This window comes from Phodopus roborovskii, unplaced genomic scaffold (assembly GCF_943737965.1).
Source record: "Phodopus roborovskii unplaced genomic scaffold, PHOROB, whole genome shotgun sequence".
In the NCBI taxonomy this organism is placed as follows: domain Eukaryota; kingdom Metazoa; phylum Chordata; class Mammalia; order Rodentia; family Cricetidae; genus Phodopus; species Phodopus roborovskii.
This window is the reverse complement of record NW_026126443.1, coordinates 2,678,992-2,690,751: the sequence shown is the minus strand read 5'-3', so window position 1 is coordinate 2,690,751 and position 11,760 is coordinate 2,678,992. Positions and strand designations below refer to the sequence as shown.

At 37.9% G+C, this 11,760-nt stretch overlaps 1 pseudogene; it reads right to left on the bottom strand.

Moving 5' to 3' along the window:
* Window positions 1-8,582: 8,582 nt before the first annotated feature.
* LOC127224661 (triosephosphate isomerase-like) lies at window positions 8,583-10,881 on the bottom strand (annotated as a pseudogene).
* Window positions 10,882-11,760: the final 879 nt, after the last annotated feature.

Sequence of the window (11,760 nt, the reverse complement as noted above, 5' to 3'; positions counted from 1 at the left end):
TTTAATTAACAGAAACGGTACAGATTTAACATTCAAGGCTGGGGATGTAGATCAACCAAAATGGCCAGTATTGCGAAGAAGGCCAAGCAGCTCCATAGAACAGCACCACAGAGAAAAAGAGATGTCTTGCTGAACTTCCAGACAACAGGCAGCACCAAAACCCAGTCATGTGAGTGAATGATCTCAAAGAGGATTTCCAACAGAGCCTCATGGTTGGCCTACACAATCAGGAGCAATTTAAAATTGCTGTTTTAGAGCATTGTGCTTTGACACCAGACACTGAGTATACAGGCTATAGCACCTCATATGAGATCACACCCTAAAGATACCTAGAGAATTAGTTGAGCTCCCTAAAAACCTCCTTTATTCCCTCCTGCATCACATACATGCATTTTCCTTCTTTGACCATGTAAACTTTGAAATAGAAAAAAAAATGCATTGAGATAGAAAATTCGAGGCACCATTTCTTATTACCCTGCTGTAAGGACCAGTAACCATTGCTCTTTACTTCCCTCTCATCCCTTTTCCATTTGTTTTAGGAACGATTGTATGCCTCTGTACCTTCCATGCATTCCCACCTTGCTTTAATTTTATTATTATTACATCAAATCCAGAGTGCAAACTATGGCCTTATGAAGGGCAAATGAAAAAGGAGAGGAAATGTCAAACTACCAAAAATATTCCTACAAAGCATTTTTTTTTAATTTCTGTTCACAGCTCCAAGCCCATTTCTTCAGCCACTGCAGTAAAACCCAACAAGCTAAAATTGCAGTCCAAGCCTCTTCCCTGCTTTCTTTTCTCCATAACACTTAGTTCAGATCTCATATTTAATTACCTGTCTTTATTTTTTCTCCTGAGGACACAACCACTCTGTTATGTTCCCTACTATATCATTACCCCTCAGGGAAAGTCTAGACAATGTAAGATTTCAGAATCACTCATTAAGTTATTGTTGGTAATTGTACTTTTATAACTTATCCTCAGAACATATTTTCATCGTTACTTGGGGAGTATGCTTCCAAATTCATTCAAAGGGCCCAATTTAGACATTAAGTTACAAAGCATAGTCTGCAATGAAATACAAAATTCATTTTTTATGTTTACAGCATTTATTTTTTTTTACATTTCATCAATGTAAAAATATCCCATAAATTAGTGTCAAATTATGCCAGATTAATCATTTTCCACAACTCTGGCTTTGATCAAGCCACATTATTACTAACTTTCTATGGAAACTATCTGATTGGCTTAAAAATGTGTTTGCATGTAAATGATATGAGCGAACATGATCTGATAAACCTTTTCACTTAGTTTTTAGCATTGAGTTTCCCTCTACTTTACTTTTGTTAGATTTTAGAAATCATGTATAAGTAATAATAAAATCTAAGTCACTTAGACAAAAAAGACTTACCAACCAGTATGTATGTGTATATGTGTTGGTATATCAAATATATGTGTACATTTGTGTGTGAATAGTAAAACAGAATAAACATAGGATAATCTGGACATGTATATGGATGCAAGAAATAACTAGAACCAACATCTTTAGATTATTTTGTCCCTTTACCTGCCATTGATCCTACAGAATTCTAAATACCTATTTGTGTAGTATTTTACAAGTTTGCAAAACACATTATAATTATCTCTATAGGAACAATGAAGTATTTTATCAGTTATCTACCATTATGTAATTAAGGAATAAAGATCTCATGGATATAATGCAAGAATTATGCATGTTTGCTCCCATGTTGATTCTGCGCAGCTGAGTTCAGCAGGGTCTTCATAAGTCTGAGATCATAGGCAGGTTACTGACATGTTTCTTTCCCTTAACTGAGCTCTTTCATGTACCTTTGGCCTTGGCTGGAAAAACTGAATGTTTTCTTGAGGAAGAGAGAATAATACAGGAAGGAGCAGGTACTTTTTCAAGTCCCAGATCCCCTCACATTTGCTACGGTTTCTTCCGTGGTCAACAGAAGAGTTTCAATTTAAGAGAAAAGAAGTTGCTAATAGAAATAACATTAATTATGGTCCTTAGGCAATCAATCTAATACAAGCATGGGCTGTTATTTTCATTATTTTGAAGGTAAAGAGACAAAAACTTAAGGCTAATTTCCCTAAAGAGCATTTATTGTGGGAATGAACAAGAAACCCTTGTGGTCCAAATATATTTTCTACTCTAATCATTTCTGACTATTTGTTTATATTCACAAACTCCAAATGTATCACCTTTAGAAAGATCAAACTTTTTCATCTACTATGATATCTCAGAAATCCTAAAACTGCAATTTAGATCAGATAACTTATTGTTTTGTACATTCGATAAATATTAATCCAAGTCAACATATGTCTCTGTATAATATAGATGTCACAACAACTCTATTGTTCTTAATTACTAATTTCCTATCTAACTTGTGACAGCACACTGCTTTCTCCATCAGACAAACTGCCATATCTTTCAAAACAGAAGTCCTATACTCTATGCCATCTCATTCTTTTTTTTAATCCTGTCATCATATATGGAATGTTTTATTAATTTTTATTTAAAATAAAAACAATCTTATCTTACATAACGTTCTTTCCTATCCTCCCATTCTCCATACCCAACCCAATTCAAACCCCTCATCCACTTCTCAGGGAGGATGGGACCTCCCATGGGGGATCATCAAAGTCTGTCACATCATTTGGGCCAGGACCTAGGCTCTCACCCCCCTTCCCCAGTGTATCTAGGTTGAGAGAGTATCCCTCCATAAGGAATGGGCTACCAAAGTCTATGTGTGCACTAGTAATAAATACTGGTTCAACTGCCAGAGGCCCCATAAACTGTCCAGGGCCCCCAACTAACACCCACATTCAGGGGGCCTGGTTCAGTCCTCTCCTGGTTCAACAGCTGTCAGACTGGAGTATGTGAGTTCCCATTTCCTATGGTCAACTATTTCTGTGGGTTTGCCCATCATGGCCTTAACCCCTTTGCTCATCACTCTTCCCTCTCTACAACTGGATTCCAGGAGTTTGGCTCAATGCTTAGCTATGAGTGTATGCTTCTGCTTCCATTAGTTCCTGGATTAAGGCTCTATGACAGCATTTAAGTTAGTCCTCAGTCTCATTATAGGAGAAGGGCATTTACATAGATTCTTAGTTGGTGTCATCCTTGTGGATCCATAGACATTTCTCCAGTGCCAGATTTAATGTTAAACACATAATAGCTCCCTCTATTAAGGTCACTTTCCTTACTCTTCTTCTCTGTTCTTCCCCCAACTAGGCCTTCCTGGGGGCAGCATCTGCTGCCATTGGAGCCTTGGCACCACAAATCCTGGGAGAGGTGAGCTCTGGGACTTCTCCTGCTCCTCTTCCATCCCCTCTTCATAGGAGGCTCTTGATCAGTACACATTGCCTCCTCATGCCAACTCAATCTCCAGAGACATGGACAGCCCACACGGAGAGGTCACACTTGTACCCACTGGAAGAAGAGATTGGAAGATGACACTATAAGAAGACCACCAGAGACTAGGGATTCTACACCAGCAAGGCATGAACATCATAACACAGATGAGGCAGAAGAAAATGACCTTTAAAACAACTTTATGAAGATGATTAAGTCCCTTAAAGAGGAAATGGGAAAATCCCTTTAAAAAATGGAAGAAAAGACAAACAAAAATATAGAAGAAATATAGGAAAAAGACAAACCAAAAATGCAAGAAATCAACAAATCTCTTAAAGAAAAAAGGGAAGCCAAGAAAAAACAATGAATAAGTGAAGGAAACAATTCAAACAGGTCAAGACTTGAAAACTGGAAAACAGAAAATAAAGAAAACACAAATTCTGGTAATGCTGGAAATAGAAAATCTGGGTAAATGATTAGGAACTACACGTGCAAGCATAACCAACAGAATAAAAGAGATCAAAGAAAGAATCTCAGGTGCTAAAGATAAACTAGAGAAAATAGATTCATTGACCAAAGAAAATGTTAAATCATTCAAATCCTTAACACAAAATATCCATTAAATATGGAACACTGTGAAAAGACCAAAAAAAAAAAAAAAAGGCATAATAGGTATACAAGAAGGTGAAGAAGCCCAACTCAAAGTTGCAGAAAACATATTTTAAAAAATCATAGAAGAAAACTTTTCCAACCTAAAGACAGACATGCCTATGAAAGTTAATAAATGGGACCTCCTCAAACTGAGACACTTCTGTAAGGCAAAGAACAGTTGACAAAACCAAATGTCAGCCAACAGACTGGGAAAAGATCTTCACGAATCCTACATTTGACAGAGGGCTGATCTCCAAAATATACAAAGAACTCGAGAAACTAGTCAACAAAACACAAAATAACCCTATTAAAAATGGGGTACAGAACTTAAGTGAGAATTCTCAGTAGAGGAAATCAAAAAGGCTAAAAGACACTTAAGAAAGTGCTCAACATCCTTAGCTATCAGGGAAATGCAAATAAAAACAACTCTGAGATACCATCTTACTCCTGCCAGAATGGCTAAAATTAGAAACACCAAAGACAACTTATGTTGGAGAGGATTTGGAGAAAGGGGAACACTCCTTCACCCTTCACTACTGGTGGGAGTGAAAACTTGTACAGCCATTTTGGAGATCAATATGGAAGTTCCTCGGGAAAATGGGAATCAATCTACCACAGGACCTGGCAATCCCACTCTTAGGCATATACCCAAATGACCCACATCCATGTAACAAAGACATCTGTTCAACTATGTTTGTAGCAGCATTATTTGTAATAGCAAGAACCTGGAAGCAACCTAGATGCCCCTCAACTGAAGAATGGATAAAGAAGATGTGGCACATTTATACAATGGAATACTAATTTGCGGGGGAAAAATGGAACCTTGAAAGTCACAAACAAATGGATGGCACTTGAAGAAACCATCCTGAATGAGGTAACCCAATCACAAAAATAGGAACATGGTATGTACTCATTCATATATGGAATTTAGACATAGAGCAAAGGATCACCAGCTTATAATTCACAATGCCAGAGAAACTAGGATACAAGGAAGAATCTAAGAGATTCATATAAAGTCCCTCACAGAAGTGGAAAGGAACATGATCTCTTGATCATATTGGGAGAGGGGCAGTGAATGGAGTGGGAGCTAGGAGAAAGAGAAGGGGATGTGAGACTAGGAAGATTGAGTCAGAGGAGAAATAGATATGAGAAAACTAGAGAGATGGAGAGATCGCATAAAAGAGACCAGCCTACAGAAACCCACAGAGACAGCTGACCTGAACAAGGAGGAGCCAATGGGCCCCCAGACTGATAGCTAGGAAACCAGCATTGGACTGACTCAGACCCCTGAACATGGGTCTCAGTTAGAAGGCCTGGGCAGTCTAAAGGACCTCTGACACTGGAACCAGGATGTATCCCTGGTACACAAAAGGACTTTGGAGCACATTCCCCATGGAGAGATATTACCTTAATCAAGAGGCAGAAGGGAGGAAACCTCCCTTAAAGGAGCCGCGCAAGTCTCTGCTTGAATCTAATAAAACAGAATCCAACCAAGAAAAATGATGCTATCAAGAAGCCTTGCTTTTCTATGTCGTATTTTTGTTTGTTTGTTTGTTTGTTTGTTTTGGTTTCTAAAACCCTTTTTAAAGCTTTGGTTAAGTTTCAAATGGAAGTTCTTATTAGCCACATCATGGCGACATAATGTAAGGAGTATATTCACTCCTCCCCCCCCCCACACACACACACTGCTGGTCTTGTTCGCCATGCCAGCCCCAAATAACACACACAGACTCTGTACTAAATATAATGCTGTTGGCCAGTTACTTCTTTCTTATCGGCTAGCTCTATATGTTTCTGCAACCTGGTCTTGTCCCTCTCTCTCCATCTGGATTCTATTTTGATTCAGTGTTTCATTATGGGTGTTTGCTTCTGTTTCCAACAGGTACTAGATGAGGGCTCCATGATGGTGGATAAGTTAGTTGTTGATCTCACTATCAGGGAAAGGCATTTATGGTGGCCATTCACAGTTGCTTAAATTGTTAGTTGGAGTCAGTCTTGTAGGTCTATAGACCTTTCTTGAGGTTCAGTTGTCTCTTCAAACCAATAATGGCTCCCTATTTTATGTTCTCTCTCTCTCTCTCTCTCTCTCTCTCTCTCTCTCTCTCTCTCTCTCTCTCTCTCCCTCTATTCTGTCTTCTATTCCTATCCCAACTCAATGTTCCTAGTCGCACATGCTTTTCTCTCCTCCCCTTCTCTTTTTCCTATTTCTCTCTCCATTCACTGCCTCCCCCACCCCACTTCCCATGTGCTCTGGGAAGTACCTACCCCCTTCTGTGAGGGACCTTATATGACCTTGTATCCCAGTTTCTCTTGTGGTGTGAATTATAAGCTGGTGATCCTTTGCTCTAGGGCTAAAATCCATATATGAGCGAGTACATACCATGTTCCTCTTTTTTGTGACTTGGTTACCTCATTCAGGATGGTTTCTTCAAGTTCCATCCATTTGCCTGGGAATTTCAAGATTCCATTATTTTTTTTTCTGCAGAGTAGTATTCCATTGTGTAGATGTGCCACATCTTCTTTATCCATTTTTCAATTGAGGGGCATCTAGGTTGCTTCCAGGTTCTTGCTATTACAAATAATAGCCATTGCATTCTTGAGTGCCTTGCACAAAACTACATAAATTCTAGGTGTACTACTAGGCAGATAAAACTAAATAATGACACCAATTTAATAAAGTTTCCTGGAGATCAATGAAAATAAAACTTGTAAATAAAAGTGACTTTGAAAGACATGACCTTGAGTTAAGTAAAAGATGTGCTTACATAAGAAAAGGAGTATTTTTGATGTATTTGTAATCTTAATGCCAGTTGATAAATATGGATATTTCCCTTTTGTTCATTTGTTTTAAACCATGAAACTCAGAGCTTAAAATCAACTGAGCTGAGCTGCCAAGAGCCTATCATGAATTAATTCTTTTATTCTGTGTAATAAGCAGCACAAACACTGGGTTCAATGAGGTACTCACTTTTCCATTATAAAAATTGAACCAGGGTGGCTTTATTTGCGTCTTAAAGATACCTGGATTGATATCACCCTTTATACATCGTAGCATTTTTATTCAATAGTTTATCATGCCTAGAAGTAAAGAATTAAATGTGAAGCTTTGTCAAATATTTGTATCCATGTATCCATGGTTAGGTCATGCTGCTGCCCTTTAACTGTAGCTAGTTACCACCATGAACTAGAGGTAGGCAATACACTAACAACAAAAGCAGCAGCAGCAACAATAACAACAATAATGATAACAATAATTTACTGTGAAAATCATGACCTAGCCATGTTATTTTTGGTGTACATTTTATTACATGATGAGACTCTTTATAGGGAAGGGTAATAGGAAAACTCCACAATACTAAAAGATATGGTTAGCAATTTCCATATTTCAATGGAAGCAATTTTTTTTTCTTTCTTTTTTTTTTTTTTAGTTTAATCTTCAATTGGAAAAGACTCAATGCTCAGTATATGTGTGCTGATATCTCTAAATCCTTGAAAAAGAGACTTTGTCTTTGGACATAAGCCTCTCAAAGGATCCAATTTATAGACAAGGCTAAACTCACCATTGAAGCAACAATTAAGTGACTACAAATGTGAAGAATGCTTCCCATTAGTTATAAATAGATGTATTCCTGACACATATTGCAATAATATCTACAGAGAATGCCCTTTCCTTCTGGCTTAGAATGACATTGGCTGAATTGTTACAGACATGGACACATTGATTGATAGTGACAGATCAACCAAACTGCTATACAAACAGTGATAAAATGGTGGCCTTCAGCAATTTTTCAACAATAGGACAAGGTGTACACTAGAGTCAGCCTCAGTTAATGGCAATTGCTGAAAACAAAAACACAATAAATGATAAAAAGTGTCCTTTCCAGTGTGCAATTTGAAAATGAAAGTCTGGCCCTCTCTAACACAATACTCACATGAAATGCTTCGAGGATGTTGCCTCAGTGTGGAATAAAATGGAAAAAAAATCATATATACATCTGAGATTATGTCTTGGAGACATTTTGTAAATTGTTAAAAAACAAAAAGGATAGTTGCATATGGAAATTACAATAGTATAAATGGAATAAGATTTCCTTTAAGGTGTTTAAGTACATAATGCAAAAAACAGATGTTTATTTGCCTTACATGTAGGATGGTTCACAAACACAATCTGGAGATTCATCACTGTGGGAGAAGGGAGCATCTCTGCCCTCCTAGGGTAAGAGAAGTCACCTAGAACACACAGGAAGTTGATTTCACCCTCTTGTTCTTGTTGGGCCTAAAGTGACAGAGTCAGTTCAACTCATTCTACCTCTCAGCCAGGAAGCCACATTGATGACATATTTCATTCTAACCATTGTAGTAAGTGGTAAAGGGATAAACCTAGTCCCAACCATTATAAGGAGTTATATAAGGTTCAGGAAGGTACTTGTGAATTAGGCCACAAAATGGGGCAGATAACATCACTGGAAGGATAAAACTAGTGGGAACAGTTACTAAGCTTCTTTGCAACCTAGTCCTGGCTTTGCAGAAGGGTAAGGGAGATGGATTGTGTTTATTGTTTGGCATTGATGATGTCCACATACTCAAGCTAGGGAAAAGCACCACCTATGAGGAAGACATCCACACTCTTTGTAGGTTGCTCCAGTCATAGAATCTTCAAAAATGATTCAGGAGCTTTGAGCCACTGCGTCAGAGATGTTAGATTTCAGTCAACCCCCGCCCTGCCCTCACAAGAGTTTCTCATATACATCCTGGGTCTATTGAAGTGGTACATTCTTTCCAATGTCAATACAGGTTCACAGGCCAGGACAAATTTGTTCCAGTCCTTCACAACATCTGCAATGGCCTTGGTTTGCTAGAAAATACCTTTCTCAGGATTGCCACTTTCCCTTTCATCTAACTTCTCCCTAAGGCATGTGATCACTCCAGGTCCCTCAGCTAGGTCATGGGCAACTTTCTTTCTGCCCAGTCAATTTGTCGGACTCCCCAAAAACAAGTTTTCTCTCCAAGTATCCTAGCACTACCCACACTGCTCCTAAGTCTTTGGTCAAGCCAGGTATGATCTCCCCAGTAAAGACCCCATTGATCACTTAATAGCAATTCTGAACAGCCACAGCAATCTTGGACTTAGCTTTTGTGTGGAGAAATCTATGTAGTCAGAGGGGGAACACAAACCACCTCTGTGTCTGCCAGTGCCATGGACATGTGTGGGGTGCAAATGAGTTCTCCCAAGCACTTCTTCCTCCCATTCATCTTCCAGTTGCCCCCCACAAAGAATTTCCTAGAAGGTGCCTTTTCATAGGGAATGGATAATTGAAGGTCAGTATGTGATTGCAGTCTAAGTGATTGCAATTCATTGCCAAGTGAACAGCATCATGGTATCAATGTTGAGGTTGACAGATGCTCAAGCATGATGGAATAATGATTACAACCATCTTAACAAAATGTTTTAAGAATGGAAAACATGGGAAGTGGATGTTTCATCCCTAAGTGTTGCTAACCAGCCTCAGCAACACTTATGACACCTCCCTGCCATGGTTTTCTCCCCAGTACAATGAGTGCTTGGATAATATTGTCGCCAGTCTGCTGCTATTGGGATTCATTCAACTTTTACCCATGAGCTTTGGAAAACTATAGAGCCAACCTTGTCACTAACTTGCTATCATTCGCCATGAATTTATTTATTCCCCTTGCTAATTCTCACATAGTATTTGATGCCAGAGAGTAACATGTACTATTTGACTCACAGTGTGGTTTTATGTCTCTTACTGTTTAAAGGAGAGCAATAGACAAAGACCATTTCAAGCTTCAAATACTATCATATAACTATTGTGATTCTTTTAAAAAGTCATTTTATAAAATGATCTTACAAAGATCATTCACCCCTATTAATAAGGAAATATTAAAATATCCATAGCTTGTATTTTATTGCTGAAGATTATATAACATAAGTTGTAACTTCATAAATTCTTAATGGGCAACACAAATTGGGTTGAGCCTAGTAGAATGAAATTTCATAGTCTGACGAAGAGTGAGAAAAAATGTCTAATGATTCATTTTAGTATGAGCTATATAACTCAACCAGTTTGGTACTACAGAAATAAGCGACTTAGAGTTGAAATTTCAATTATTTTGTCATATTTTTAATGTGTTGAGAAGACAGAAATGAGATCAGCAGGAAAGTGCAAACTTGCCACTGTGCTTCATAGATGCTAAAAGATGAATTAAAAAATGTTTCCCAGAGTTTTAGATGTACAAGCTTGGAATTTTTGGTTTTGCTTTATCATCCTCTTCAAAATAGATAGTCCTGCCCTTGAAAGCTTGCTCCAGAAGTAGGAAAAATGGGAAGAACAAGAATAAATCAGTGCATGGAAAGGAACATGTATGACTGCCTCCATCTGAGGAAAATAAATACCAGTTGTTTTGAGCAAGGAAGTAAAAGGTAGCTAAGCTAAGCAATGGTGTGTAGAAAGTTCATCAATTATATGTGATGGCTTGAAAAAGAATGACCCAAATATGCTCATATATTTTAATGCTTCGTTCCCAGTTGGTGAACTATTCAGAAAGGATTGGGAGGCATGGACTTGTTAGAGAAGGTGTGGCCCTTTTGCAGGAGGTATGTCACAAAGGACGTTTTATTTCAGATTTCAAAAACCCAAGCCAGGTCCAGTCTTGTTCTCTCTGTCTGTGACTTATGAATCGGATGTGAGCTTTGACCTACTGCACCAGCCCCATGCCTGCCTGCCTGGCCCCACATTCTCCACCATGACAATTGTAGAATAATCCTCTGAAACTGTAAGTAATAGCTTACTTACAGTTAAGTTCTTTCTTCTGTACACTGCCTTGGTCATGGTGTCTCTACAAAGAACAATAACTAAGACAGTATATTTTCAAGTTGTTAAGTTTTCATCTTCCAGGGAGTTTATTGGGATATAATTACATTGTATGTCAAGAGAGAATTTATATAAGTAACCATGTGTGTATATATAATGTGTGTGCATGTCTATTCAAGAACATTTCAAGGGAGGAGCACAATTGAATATAATTTTTATTAATACCATACATAAGTGTTTGATAAGCAGTATCACTCAGGAATATTTTCCATGAAGAAACCAAACACAGTGCTAAGCATGGTGATGCATGGCTGTAGTCTTAGAACAAAAGATAGAGGTGAGAGAATCACAAATTTACTCATAATTTTGGAAACTGAACATAATGAATGTAACAAGGCAGTATTCTCTGAAAGGACTGTGCAGTCAACCTCACAGCGCAATTCTCTTGAGGATAAAATCACCAGACAAATACAACATAAACCAGACAACCAGATCTAGTCTAGTCTACATATAGAACAGGAAAATTGACTTCTACTCTTATTTTTACAAACAAGAAGAGTTACTTGCTCTTTAATAAACCTTACACTCTGGTTAACTTCCATTCCTATTTATGAAGGCAGCCAAGAAGATTTCCTTACTACTTGATAAGTATGGTAAACACTTGATAAGTATGGTAAAACCATGTTTATTCTTGAAAGTATAGCCTCCTTTAATTATATGTCTCTAATATTCTTTTTAAATGTCTCCAGATTATTTAACAACTGTACAGTTTATGCTTTGTGTAAATGAAGTGGGCCAAGGGCAGGAAAATAATCATTTTTTTCATGTATGGAGGGTGGGGTGTAGAGTATCCCTGCCATGACTCATGTGTTTAAGTCAAATGACAAGTTGAAATGT